Raw genomic sequence first — 14913 nt, forward strand, 5'->3', positions numbered from 1 at the left:
TGGTCAGAACTGTTTGCAACACCCACTGCGTGAGAGGACACAGTGAGGGAGAGGAGGCAGTCAGGAAGAGAAAAGCAGCTGTGGACATTTGGCTGGCTGGCTCTCTTGCTCTGTAGCACTCCGGAACTGGCTCTCTCTCGCTGGCTCTCTGGCCCTGGCTCTCGTGGGCTCCCTCCATGTGACTTGGAGGAGCAGGGGTCTCCAGGCTGCTTTAAGAGGCTGGCTCTGGCTCTCGTGGGCTCCCTCCATGTGGCTTGGAGGAGAAGGGGTCTCTAGGATGCTTTAGGAAGAAGCTCTCGCCATGCAGTTTTGAGGAGATTCATGCAGTTTACAGGAAGAAGGCAGTTTGCAAGGAGGCTGAGAATCCAGGCGGTCCTGCATTGAGAGCTGGAGGGCACCACAGCACAGAAAGGACCTCCCCAATCAGAACTGAGTGATTGGCAGCTACTGGTAAAGCTGAACTGTGCCTAGGAGGTAGGGGAACGGTGTTTCTGACTTTCCTAAGACTGGCCAGGTCTGGGAGGGGGAGGTAGGACTATGTGTAAATAAACAATTCTTTTTCCTTTTCACCAAACTCTGATATCGAGAGTTATGATTCTGGCGGCGGGCCATCGGGCCCCTAACTAAACAGCCCGTGGGTTCTGTTTCAATCGGGGCAGCCCAGGGGTTCTGTTGCATTACTGTATTTTTAATTTCTTTTCGGACTCATTGACTGTTTAGGAGTATATTGCTTAATTTCCATGTATTGTGAATTCTACAGTTCTCCTCCTGTTCTGGATTCTACTTTCATATAATTGTGCTTAGAAAAGATACTTGATATGAAGTCATTTTAAATGAGTTAAGACTTTCTTTGTGACCCAACATATGCTCTATCTCAGAATGTTCCATGTGCCAAGAGGAATTTTTATTCTGGTGCTGTTGAGTGGAATGTTATGTATATGTCTGTTAGTTGATTTGATCTATGGTGTTATTCAGGTTGACTGTTTCCTTATTGATTTTCTGTCTGGATAGTCTACCCAGTGTTAAAAGTGGGATAATGAAATCCCCTATTATTATTGTATTGGTGTTTATTTGTTCCCTCGGTTCTCCCTTTGGTAAATATTTGCATTCAATGAAGCTTCTGTTGTGTCTGCAGTGGAGTGTGCAGTTGGCAGGCTTGTTCCAGAGTTCTCAGGCTTTCATGTATCATGCCTGGTCCTAGGAACAAGGGACCACTCCCAGGATCTTATTCAATAGGGTGGTGCGGGGAGAAGGTTCCACTTCAGGGTCTGCAGTTAGGTCTTCAGACAGCTAGCCTTTACTAGGTGTATATACATGTGTGGTTCCTTGTCAGGTCCATGCCTGTGTCCCTGGGTGGGCAGGACTAGATCCATACTATGGCTGAGAGGGGCAGAAGCTGAGTCCCAGGCTCTTTTGGGGTCCACAGTCAGGGTTGAGTTCTGCACACATTGCTCTTGAGGCAAACAAGATGCACTTGTCTCTTGCCAGGCCATTTGTACGAACAGGAGTGTTTCCTGACCAAGGCTGGCAGGGGTTGCAGCTGATTTAGAGGGCCATTCCAGGATATGCAGTCAGACCGAGGTTGGCAGGCTAACCTCTAAGGGTGTAGGTGGGCACGTCTTCTGGTGGGTCTCTGGGTGGGCCTAACTGCTTGTGAACTATAGAGTTGAGAGGGACTGAAGATGACACAGGTCCATGTAGGATCTGCTGTTGGCCTTGGGTGGGCTCGCTGGTCTCCTGGAGCACTGGCAGGCATGCATCTCAGCAAGACCTGGGTGAGCAAGACTGTTCAAGAACTGGGACTGGGAGTGAGACTGGAGCAGAGTCTAGGCCCATTTCCAGTTCTCTAGTGGCCCTGATGGGAATATCTCCTGCCAGGTTCCTGTGAAAACAGGACTGCTCCTGGACTCTGGATATTTACTATCACTTTCAACCATATTCTGTTTGAAGAAAATAACAGTTCCCTGGACTAAACAGAGCATTAATGAAATCACATTGGCTCTCGTTGCTATAAGCTTGACTTGAGAGCCAATACCAAAATGAGATAGTGAATTCTTTCTTCCTCCCTTTCGCCCTCCTTTTCTTTTTTCTACATATTTGCCGTGCTATATCCAAGCCTGTATAATCCTGTTTAGTTTGAAGAGTGAGCATATATCTTTACTTTTAGTTAAGTGGATGAATCAATCGGTGCATAAATGCATGAAATGCACGAATGAGGTGAAGGTTACCCAATAATGACAGACATATATATTGCTGGATACCATTTGATGGCAGTCAACCAAAGGACTAAAGTACTGACCAAGGAGATCTGAGTTGCTCTTTTGGTTGTGGGAGGATTGTAACCTTAATGCTGGAAGCCTGACTTAAGATGTTTTCCTTGGACTCTGCTTTGATATAAAGCTCACTCGACTTACATGATGAACTTAAATTAATTGAATCTAAGATGTTGAATCACAGAAACTGGCTTTCAGAGAAGATGAAATGATCTCAAGAATAGAAATCAGGTGATTACTAAGAGGGAGGGGATGTTTCACTTGAGCAAAGGCCTTTGGAAAATGTATATTAAGAAAAAGTCTATCTAATGAGGTCTATCTGACCTTTATGACCATAATATTGGTCATAGCTGAATTTCAAATAGGTTTACTCTATATCTTTTTGTTTTGGATTTGATTAGTGTTCTATGGTTTGCTTCTGCAGTTAGTGAAAAGTAAAATGGAATAAAAATATTTTGAATAAAAAAATATCTGATAGTAAATAGTTAATAATGGCCTGATGGTTAACACGTCTTGTTATGTATTTAGAACACTCTCTCTTTTAATTTTAGCAACAAAAATGACAATAGACAAGCATAGGGAGGAAAAATATTATTTGGGTGTTTTTACCTGAAGAATTATTGAGTACACGTTACTTTTCATATACATGAACTAGAAATAGCTAAAGTAAACTACTCCTCACTTAGTTATGACTCTAGGAAATAAAATTTTGTGGGGATATTTCCTGAATTCTGTTCAATGACGCATTAATCTCCTGGAAGTATGCTAGTAGTCATTTCTTAGAAGGGTCTATGATCAAATGAGTTTGGGAAACTTGAAATTAAATGAAAGTAAACATTTATTTCACAGCTGGTTTCGCGGAACCATTTCATGTAGTAATGTGCCTTGTGTCTCTCCAAGGTGTGATACAGTGTGAAATGTTTCCTGATCTTTCACCCAAAATTGCCATTAACATGTGGCATAATACAGTCTTGGAAAACATATAATGGAAGGTTTCTGCTATTTCTTTGAAGGACATAATACTCTGCAACTGCTGGATTTTGCTCATTTTGTTTTACATTGTTTTGGTTCACCTTTTGAAATTTATATCCTCCAACATAAAATTAGCTTCCATTGTTTTCTTTTTGTTTTCGAGGGATCGAAACAATATATCCCTTTTACAAGCAATATGTTATCTTTATTCTTTCCCAATAAGAGATGTACAGAGCATTTGTTTATTTGTTAGTTTATTTTTTTATTATAAAATGTCCAGGCATGTAAGAAGGTCTAAAGATGATATTCTGAATCCTTGTGGAAGCACTAGCTTTAAGAAATTAAATAGCACAATAAATCTGAGTGTTCCTGGTCTTCTTTTATTCCTCATGCACTGAATGTAAGAGTTAGCATCTCTTGAATTTTGAAATTTCTAATGCCAATCTTTGACTTTGTGAGTCTTTTGTGTGAATGGTATGGTACTGCATATGTCCCTCTGAACTCTTTTTTCTCCCACCTTCATCTTGTGTTTGCGAGTTATGTTAATGCTTTCAAGGAAACCATGATTGAAAAACAAACTTGGGGTGACTGGCAAACTCATACTTGCTGATTTGGGAGTCTTTCCATTATTAAGGCTTAATTATGGCCTAATATGTGGTCAGTTATCATAAATGTCCCCTTTGTTCCTGAAACGTGTCTATTCTCCAATTTTTCAATGCTGTTCTCCAATTTTCAATGCTTTTATCTATTATAAGCTCACATACTTGTTTTGCCTACTTATTTCTCAGTTCCTAAAAAAGTTGTTTTAATATATTCTGCATCCAAGTACATTCAATTGCCTTGACTCACTTTGTCAATTTCTTTTGTAATTATTTCCCTTTTTGCCTTATGTCCATTTTGGCTTGTTTTTAGGCACAAAGTAATTTAGAATTATCGTGTTATGTATTCTTAGGGAATGAGAGTATTAAATTATGTTACAGGCTCCACTTTAGCAATGTCTTTCTCTTTTTTTAAACCTTTAAGTATATTTTGTTTGATAATAATATAGCTATACCTATGTTTAACAAACTGATTTTTAAACATATTTCTGGGTTCTTATGTGTTACAAGTCTCTTTAAACAATACAGCTAGGATATTTTAACACAATCTGAATATATCTGCCTTGAACTGATCAATTACTTATATTTCTCATGGAGTTGTACTTTTTCCTAATAGTTACTTTTCGCTTTCAATTTATCCTGCTTTTTCTTCTTTTCTAATATTAGAGTGACTTATTTGGGAATGATTGAAATATTTTTACTTTGTGTTTTCTCTACTGACTTGGAAGTTATAGCTAATTCTATTGTTTTCTTTCTTTAAAGATTTTATTTATTTCCTTTTAGAGAGAGGGAAAAGGAGGGAGAAAAAGATGGAGAGAAACATCAGTGTGTAAGAGATACCTTGACCGATTTTACCTCTCGCATGCCCCCAAACGGGGACCTGTCCTGTAACGCAGGCATGTGTCCGGACTGGGAATTGAACCGGTGACCTTTTGCTTCACAGGGTGGCGCCCATTCCTCTGAAACACACCAGCCAGGCTTCTGTTTTCATCTTAATAGTCGTTTTTAAACATTTCACATGTTTAACAAATTCTAAAGTTAATATATATGTATGTTCCTTCTGAGCAATTCGGTATGCTTTGATTTCCATTAGTTCCTTCCCTTTTTATTCATTAGTAATTCAGCACATTGGGTTTACACCCCTGCTAGCTGCCAGCTCTTTTCTGGGGTGTCTCCAGGTGCAGCAGCCTGTTGGTTAGGGCTTTGTGTCCACTCCACCTCACAGTGTTTCACAGCTGACTGGTGAGGCTGGTGGCCAGGGCAGACATGGAGAAAGTGCACCTGCCTCGGGCTTCTAAGAGAAGCTGAAAAGGTCCCCTGAGGAGGTGGGCCATGTCCAGGAAGGAGCCGGGTGGCTCCCGTACTGACTTTGAGCAGGACCTGGCCCCTGGGACAACAGTGGGGCAGGCGCCAAAGCTCCCACAGAGCCAGTGGCCAGACACAGTGATGTCAGGCAGGTCGGGCCTCAGTGGTATGGGACAAAGGCCTCATGGAGGGCAAGGCAGGTGCCAAACACTTGCTACACAGAGATGCAGGTCCCAGGTGCTAGAAGGTCATGATGGGATTGGCCATTCAGGGAGGCCCCGCCCCTTCCTCTGTGACCTCTCAAGGTCCATTGATGTTTCCATGGAGACATCAGAAGGTCCTGGCTGAAGTCAGTTCAGTGCCTGCTAGAACCCCAGAGGAGGAGGAAGCAAAGGAGAGACTCTCCCTGTTTCCACTCTTATTTGAGTTCGTTTGGCGCACAACTGCCCCTACATGGGCAATTTCCTTTCTCGGATTCGCTTGTTCTTCTGCCGCCTCCGCCGCGGCCACCATCCCTTGCCTGGTGGCCATCACCGTGACACCCGTGATTATGGCCCACCTGGCTGGGACCACCCTGCTGTCAGACATTTCCACCCACTATTTCATTTCTGTCATGCTCCCGGTCCATCGCCCTTCGGCCTTGTCCCGAGAGGGCGGTGTCCTCTCGCACAGACTGTGCGCTTCCCTCGGGAAGTGCACCGGTTGGTGAAATGGAAGGACCCCCCGCAGAAGCCTGTGCTTCCTGCTTGTACATCCGGGAGGTCTGGAAGCTTGAGACCGGGCCCTATTCGTCATTCAGGTCGCAGATCTTCTGGCCTGCGCTCACCACCTGAGCAGGCAGTCAAGGCTGAGGAGCCGGGACCCTCTATAATCGTCCCACTTCCTTTCCCAAAGGAGGTGGTGGGGAAGGTCCCGGAAGAGTCCCCAAAAGACACGGCACACAAGACCAGCCAGGTAGAGGAAAAAGGGCAGGATCATGGGGACAGCCCCCACAGCAGTGGGCATCTGCCCAGCACTCCAGATTCAGTATGTGTAGGGAAGGAGAAGCAATCCAGCAGCAATTCTCCCCCGGCCTCTGCCAGCAGGAGGCCCCGCAAAAGAAAGCAGTCTGGGCCGCTCTTGCTTCCACTGCCACCACTGCGGTGGGATCGAGGTGAGCTGCCCCCGCCTGCTAAACTTCCTTGCCTTGCCATGGACCCAAAGCTGCACACCATGGAAAGATCTGAGGGTCCAAGGAAAAAGACTGCGGGGGACAAGACCCAGGTCACTCAGCCTGCTGCTTCTCTGCCTCCACCTGCCTCGGTGCCTGCAGGAACCCTTCCCCTGGCCACTCAAATGGGGCAGGCCCCTGTTAACATCACTGCCAGAGCATCTACACGTTTGACCTCTCGGCCCGCTTTACAGGATGATGACACCGAAATGGACACGACTCCTCCGTACTATGCCACCACAGTCGTATCATCTCCAGGTGGCAGTGTAAGATCCATGGCAGTTCACCAAATCCCTGCCATGGACCCCGAGGAGCCTATGGACACCACTCCTGCTCCATAGGAAAACCACTGCCCCCTGTCCTTGCCCTTCCTAATTCTGACCACATACCACCCAGTGGCAACATTCCCTTGGCTAAAGTCACCACCTCTTTTCTTAACTGGGGGATCCATCTGGCCACAGCATGGCTGCTGCAGGAGGAGGAACATCCACAACCTCATTGCAGAGTATAACACCTTCCCCATGATCACAGGCACGAGTGTTCACACTTGCCACCAGTGCACCTGCAGTCCACCTGGCGTACAAGATCTCCGACACTTGCAACAGCCACCACCATGGAGAATACAGGTATGTCATGAGACATGTCTCTTTCCACCTTCTGTCAGACCACTGGGGGCATTTCTGGCTGCGTCACAGCCATTATCGTTGCAAGTCTTAGCATCATCCCTGTGTTTAGACACACTTGTAGCTGCACTGTATTTCAAACCTGGAACCTACCTGTGCTGAATCTAGGTGATGCTATGGCAGGTTACAACTTCCCTCCCGTGATGGGAGGGCGTGTTCTTCCCACTTTGCATTAGTACAACGGGGGCCCACCTGGCCATGGTGGCTGATTTTTTTTAATGACAAAGTCAATAGAGTAATAATTTGTGGTATAATCAGTAGCTTCTAATTCTTTTGATTTGTCCAAAGTTTGTTTAGAGGAAGGTCGTGATGCTTTGGTCATGAGTTCAATCTCTGGGTCCTGCTTTCGGTTTAGAAATTATTGATGAGATAGTTTGATCTTTTATTTATTCAATTACTGAGAAGTTCTGTCACACAGAATCATCTTTGAATACCTATTTGTCTGTTTATTTTTTTAGACAAAAGCATTTCAAGTTGCTACCAACAACATTTTTAAAACCCATAAAATTGTACAATGGAATGTGTTGCTTCTTTGGATGATATCTTTCTTGGAATATATAGTTTTATGGCAAATGTCCTATAAGAAAATAGTTTCAATAAGACCGTTAAGTAATCTAAGTTTTAGTGAACATAAGCCATAACCTCTGATTTTAGTGATATTAATTACATTTGCAAATATAAATTTATGAACTTTTCTCATGAAAGTCAAATTTTGAGTATTGTAAGCTGATAAGGTTTGATTAGTCTCTTTGTATTCTAGGCAGTAGGTTATGGAGCTTAGGCCATTCTGGGAAAGGAACTGTCTCTAGGGAGAAATTTAGTTTCACTTACATGGGAAATTTCATAGAGAAGAACTTGTTATTCCAATGAAGATTTTGTTTAGTAGTAGTGCATCATAAAACCAGGGGAGTGTTGTTTACCTAGAAGTTAAACTTTAGGAGCTGGCTTAATGTTTATGAGTAAACAAAGATGTACTTTTCTTTGCATTTTCTCTATTTTGTTACTCCTTTAACATGTTATCTGAATTCCTCTTAGTGGGTTTTTTTTCCCTTTCAAAAAATGTTCTGTTATCCTATTACAGTTGTCCCAATTTTCCCCCCTTTGCCCTCCTGTGCGGAGCCCACCTCTGCTCCACAGTCAATCCCCACCCTGTTGTCCCTGTCCGTGCGTCATTCACATGTGTTCTTTGACAAGTCCCCTCCCCTTCTTTCCACCATTATCCCCCTCCCCTCTCCCCTCTGACTGTTCCACGTTTTCATGTCTCTGGTTCTGCTGTGCTCATTCGTTTGTTTTTGCTAATTAGGTTCCTCTGATGGGTGAGATGGTATTTGTCTTTCATTGAATCGCTTATTTCACGTAGCGTATACTCTCCAGTCACATACATGCTGTTGCAAAAGTTAGGAGTTCTTTCTTTCTGCTGCATAGTGTTCCACTGTGTAAATGTACCACAGTTTTTTGATCCACTCATTTACTGATGGCCCCTCAGGCTGTTTCCAGCATTTGGCTATTGTCAATAATGCTGCTCTGGACATAGGGGTGCATAAGTTCTTTTGAATTGGTGTTTCAGGATTCTTTGGGTATAATCCCAGTAGTGGAATGTCTGGGTCAAAAGGCAGTTCCATTTTTTGTTTTTCGAGGAAATTCCACGCTATTTTTGACAGTGGTTGCACCAGTCTGCATTCCTGCCAACCGTGCACTAGGGTTCCCTTTTGTCCACATTCTCGCCAGCACTTGTTTGTTGATTTATTAATGGTGGCCATTCTGACATGTGTGAGGCACTTTCTCATTGTGATTTTAATTTGCATTTATCTGATGGCTAGCGATGCTGCACATCCTTTCATATGCCTATGGTCCCTCTGTATGTCCTCCTTGGAGAAGTATCTGTTTCCCAATAGTTCTGGTGTGTGTGAATTTATTTACTAATTATTATTTTAAAGTACATTTTATTGATTTTGTTGTTACAATAGTTCCAATTTTTCCCCCTTTGCTCCCCTCTGCCCAGTCCCCCGCTTCCCCCAGCCGTCCCAGCCCTCTTAGTTCATGTCCACGGGTCGTGCATAGAAGTTCTTTGGCTTCACCCTTTCCTATATTATTCTCAACATCCCCCCTGTCTTATTTTGTACTGACCGATTTTGATTATGCTTCTTAGTCCCTGAATCATTTCCCCATTTCTCCAGCTAGCCGCTCCCAGCTGATATCCCTCCAAATGATCCCCATACCTATGATTCTGTTCCTATTCTGGTTTGCTCATTTGGATTTTGTTTTTATTTTTTAGATTCAGTTGTTGATAGTTGTGAGTTTGTTGTCATTTTAGTGTTCATAGTTTTGATCTTCTTTTCCTTAAGAAATCCCTTTGAGATTTCATATAATAATGGCTTGGTGATGACGAGCTCCTTTAGCTTCACCTTGTCTGGGAAGCACTTCATCTTCCCTTGCATTTCAAATGATAGCTTTACTCGATAGAGTAATCCTGGTTGCAGGTTGCCTGTCATCACATCGATTACCGTTTGCCAGTCCCTTCCTGCCTGCAAAGTGTCCTGTGAGAAATCAGCTGATAGTCTTACAGGCAGTCCCCTGTAGGCAACTCTCTGTCTCTCTCTTGCTACCCCCAGGACTCTGTCTTTATCTTCCACCTTTGGCATCTCAATCATGATGCGTCCTGGTGGGGTCCCGTCGGGGTCCAGCTCGCCCAGGACCCTCTGTGCTTCCCGGACCCAGATGTGCATCTCCTTCGCAAAATGAGTTTTCCTCATTTTTTTCAATTCTTGCTTCCTCATTCTGCACCGGTTGACTGCTTTTTTCTGCCTTATATTCCAAATCATTGATTAGAACCCGGGTTTCCTTTCCTTCACCATTGGTTCTGTGTGGATTTTCCTTCGTTTCACTGAGCATAGCCTTCACTTGTTATGTGTTTGTTGTACCCAAGCATATCTGTCAAGCCTGTGAGCATCTTTATCACCAGTGTTTTGAACTCTACATCTGTTAGGTTGTCTATCTCCTCATCTGTTAGGTTGGCTATGTCCTCGTCGCTTAGTTCTCCCACTGGAACCTTGATCCGTTTCCTTTTTTGGGCCATACTTCTCTGTCTCCTCATTCTGACAGGCTCCTGTGTTTGTTTGCCTCTACATCCCGGCTAGAGCTGTTGCTCCTGTTATGTTGTAATGGGCGGAGCCTTAGGGGTTCTTCAGTCCAGGTCAACCTGTTTCACCACGTTGTGGCGCTGTATGTGGGGGAGGGGTCCGAGGGGGAACAATGCTGCCAGCCCAGCACTTGCCCCTTTTCCAGGCACCTCTCCCACACCCACACCAGACTGGCGCCCCTCTAGCTGCTGCCCTGGCCATCATTCCCAGAGCGGGTGCATCTGAGGACATTCTAGGACCGCGCGGGCCCTTGAAACAAGCAGACTCTGCTGAGAGACTGGCAGTTTCTGCCTCCACCCCAATCCCGCTGCTCTACACAGTCAGAAACAATGAGGCTTGATTTTCCATGATGCTGGGACCTTGATCTGTGAGGTCTGGTGAGGAGCTGGGAACGCTCCGCAGGTGTCCCTCCTTGCATTTTAAAACGTGAGTGTGCCCTTTCCGCCGACCCGCCTCTGCTGCCACCATTGCTACCACCACAGCGAGTCCTCTCCACCCGGGCTCTGCTTCTCCTGCGTGTCTGGGTGAGTGTTTAATTCTTCTTTATATCTTTGTTTGCTGGACTTTCCTGTAGTTTGATTTTTTGGAACTTCTGGTTGTTTCTAGTTCTGAGGTAGTTGTATTCCTCCTTTTTTTTTGTTTTTAATTTTTTTTTTTTTTGGTTATTCAATTACAGTTGTCCCATTTTTCCCTCATTGCTCCCCCCTCCCAGCCCATCCCTTCTCCCACAATTATATCCCTCCCCGTTGTCCATGTCCATGAGTCATTCATATACGTTCCTTGACTAGTCCCTTCCCTTACTTATCCCCCTTCTCTCCCTCCCCCCCTCCCCCCTACTGACAACTATTCTAGTCTTTGCCTATTTAGTTCGTTTGTTTGTGTTGCTCTTTAGTTTCCTGTATTGGGTGATATCATATGGTATTTTGCTTTCTTTGCCTGGCTTATTTCACTAAGCATAATTCTCTCTAGTTCCATCCATGTTGTCGCAAATGGCAGGAGTTCCTTCTTTCTTTCTGCTACATAGTATTCCATTGTGTAGTTGTACCACAGTTTTCTGATCCACTCATCTACAGATGGGTACTTAGGCTATTTCCAGCACTTAGCTATTGTAAACAGGGCTGCTATGAACATAGGGGTGCATAAATTCTTTTGAATTAGGGTTTTGGAATTTTTCGGGTATAATCCTAGCAGTGGAATCACTGGTTCAAAAGGCAGTTCCATTTTTAGTTTTTTGAGGTAATTCCATACTGTTTTTCATAGTGGCTGTACCAGTCTGCATTCCCACCAACAGTGCAGTAGGGTTCCCGTTTCTCCACATCCTCGCCAGCACTTGTTGTTTGTTGATTTGTTGATGATGGCCATTCTGACAGGCGTAAGGTGGTATCTCATTGTGGTTTTTAGTTGCATCTCTCTGATGGCCAATGATGTTGAGCATTTTTTCATGTGCCTATGGACCTTCTGTATGTCCTCTTCAGAGAAGTGTTTGTTCAGGTCCTTTGCCCATTTTTTAATTGGGTTGTTTGTTTTCTTGATGTTGAGTTGTATAAGCTCTTTATATATTTTGGAGATCAGTCCCCTGTCTGTGATATCATTGGCAAATATGTTTTCCCATATGGTTGGTTTCCTTTTCATCTTGCTGATGTTTTCTTTTGATGAGCAGAAACTTTTTAGTTTGATGTAGTGCCATTTGTTTATTTTTTTCTTTATTTCTCTTGCCTTAGGAGATGTATCCGTGAAGATATTGTTACGTGTGATATCTGAAATTTTCTTGCCTATGTTTTCCTCTAGGACTTTTATGGTATCACGGCTTACATTTAAGTCTTTAACCCATCTTGAGTTTATTCTCGTGTGTGGTGTAAGTTGGTGGTCTAGTTTCATTTTTTTGCACGTCCCTGTCCAGTTCTCCCAGCACCATTTGTTAAAGAGGCTCCTCTCACTCCATTTTATGTTCCTTCCTCCTTTATCAAAGATTAGTTGACCATAGAGGCCTGGCTTTATTTCTGGGCTTTCGATTCTGTTCCACTGATCTGTATGTCTGTTCTTATGCCAGTACCAGACTGTTTTGATCACAGTGGCTTTGTACTATTGTTTGATGTCTGGTATCATGATTCCCCCTGCTGTGTTCTTCTGTTTCAAGATTGCTTTTGCTATTCGGGGTCTTTTTTGGTTCCATATGAATTTTTGGAGGATTTGTTCTAGGTCAGTGAAATATGTCATTGATATTTGAATAGGGATTGCATTGAATTTGTAAAATGCTTTGGGTAGTATGGCCATTTTGATGATGTTGATTCTTCCCATCCAAGAACATGGTATTTGCCTCCATTTATTTGTATCTTCCTTAATTTCTTTCTTCAATGTTGCCTAATTTTCAATGTACAGGTCTTTTATCTCTTTGGTTAAGTTTATTCCTAGGTACTTTATTTTTCTTGTTGCTATAGTAAATGGTATTTTCTTTTTTGCTTCTGTCTCTGAGATTTTATTGTTGGTGTACAGAAATGCCTTAGATTTCTGTATATTTATTTTGTACCCTGCTATTTTGCCAAATTCACTTATTATATCGAGTAGTCTTTTAGTGGATTTTATAGGGTTTTCTAGGTATACTATCATGTCGTCTGCAGATAATTTTACTTCTTCTTTCCCAATTTGGATGCCTTTTATTTCTTTGTCTTGTCTGATTGCTGTGGCTAGGACTTCCAACACTATGTTGAATAGAAGCGGGGAGAGTGGACAGCCTTGTCTAGTTCCTGATTTCAGGGGGAATGCTTTCAGTTTTTGTCCATTGAGTATGATGTTGGCTTCAGGCTTCTCATATATAGCCTTAATGATGTTAAGGTATGCTCCCTCTATTCCCATTTTGCTGAGTGTTTTCAACATAAATGGGTGTTGTACTTTATCAAATGCTTTTTCTGCATCTATAGATATGATCATGTGATTTTTGTCTTTCATTTTGTTTAGGTGATGTATTATATTTATTGATTTGCGAATATTAAACCATCCTTGCATCCCTGGGATGAATCCCACTTGATCATGGTGTATGATCTTTTTGATGTATTGTTGGATCGTGTTTGACAAAATTTTATTGAGGATTTTAGCGTCTATGTTCATCAGTGATATTGGCCTGTAGTTTTCTTTCTTTGCTGTGTCTTGACCTGGTTTTGGGATGAGGGTAATACTGGCTTCATAGAAAGAGTTTGGGATTTTTCCCTCTTCTGGGATTTTCTGGAATAGTTTGAGGAGGGTAGGAGTTAGTTCTTCCCTAAATATTTTGTAAAATTCGCCTGTGAAGCCATCCGGGCCAGGGCTTTTGTGTGCAGGGAGATTTTGGATTACTGTTTCAATTTCCTTCTTTGTTATTGGTCTGTTGAGACTTTCTACTTCTTCTTGATTCAGTTTGGGAAGGTTATATGTTTCTAGAAATCTGTCCATTTCTACTAGGTTGTCAAATTTCTTGCCATATAGTTGTTTGTAGTAATTTCTTATAATTGTTTGTATTTCTGTGGTATCAGTTGTGATTTCTCCTCTTTCATTTCTGATTTTGTTTGTTTGGGTCTTCTCTCTTTTTTTCTTAATGAGCCTGGCTAGAGGCTTGTCAATTTTGTTTATTTTTTCGAAGAACCAGCTCCTAGTTTTGTTGATTTTTTTGGATTGTTTGTTTGGTTTCTATGTCGTTTAATTCTGCTTTGATCTTGATGATTTCCTTTCTTGTTTTTGCCCTAGGCTTTGTTTGTTGTTGCTGTTCTAGTTCTTGTAGCTTTATGGTTAAGTTTTTTATTTGAGATTCTTCTACCCTTTTCAGATATGCCTGTATTGCTATGAACTTCCCTCTTAGGACTGCTTTTGCTGTGTCCCATAGGTTTTGGGCTGTTGTGTGTTCATTGCCATTAGTTTCTAGAAATTTCTTGATTTCCTCTTTGATGTCATTGTTACCCATTTGTTATTTAAGAGCATGTTATTCATTCTCCATGAGTTTGTTTGTCTTTGATTTTTTTCTCTGAGGTTGATTTTTAGTTTCAAGGCATTGTGGTCTGAAAAGATGCTTGATATGATTTCAATTTTCTTGAATTTGTTGAGGCTTGTTTTGTGTCCTATTATGTGGTCTATCTTTGAAAATGTCCCTTGTGCCTTTGAAAAGAATGTATATTTTGCTTCTTTGGGGTGAAAAGTTCTATATATATCAGTTAAGTCCATGTGGTTTAGTGTGTTGTTCAATGCCTGTATATCCTTGGTGATTCTTTGCTTGGATGATCTGTCTATTGTTGATAATGGAGTGTTGAAGTCCCCTACTATGATTGTGTTGTTGTTGATATCCTTCTTGTGGTCTTCTAGTATTTGCTTTATGTATTTGGGTGCTCCTATGTTGGGTGCATATATGTTTATCAGTGTTATATCTTCTTGATGAATTGTTCCTTTAAGTATTATGAAATGTCCTTCTTTGTCTCTTTTTATTGCCCTTGCTTTGAAATCCGTTTTGTCTGATATGAGGACTGCTACCCCAGCTTTTTTTCAGGTCCATTTGCTAGGAATATTTTTTTATATCCCTTTACTTTCAGTCTATATAAATCTTTTGTTTTGAGGTGTGTTTCTTGTAGACAGCAAATATGTGGGTCCTGTTTTCTTATCCATTCCGTTACCCTATGTCTTTTAATGGGAGCATTTAATCCATTTACATTTAACGTTATTATTGACATGTATTTATTCATTTCCCTTTTGTATCTCTGTTCCTCTACTATT

The 14913-nt window shown here is 42.3% G+C and overlaps 1 long non-coding RNA gene across 1 annotated transcript in view; it reads left to right on the forward strand.

The window, feature by feature from the left end:
* The first annotated feature begins 294 nt into the window (after window positions 1–294).
* LOC150012234 (uncharacterized) overlaps window positions 295–14913 on the forward strand; it is a 168612-nt gene continuing 153993 nt past the window's right edge. The window contains exon 1 of the long non-coding RNA XR_016510729.1: window positions 295–450. This is a non-coding gene — a long non-coding RNA (uncharacterized LOC150012234). The remainder of the gene's footprint in view (window positions 451–14913) is intronic.

This window comes from Furipterus horrens, unplaced genomic scaffold (assembly GCF_987537825.1).
Source record: "Furipterus horrens unplaced genomic scaffold, mFurHor1.1.pri manual_scaffold_4, whole genome shotgun sequence".
NCBI lineage: Eukaryota > Metazoa > Chordata > Mammalia > Chiroptera > Furipteridae > Furipterus > Furipterus horrens.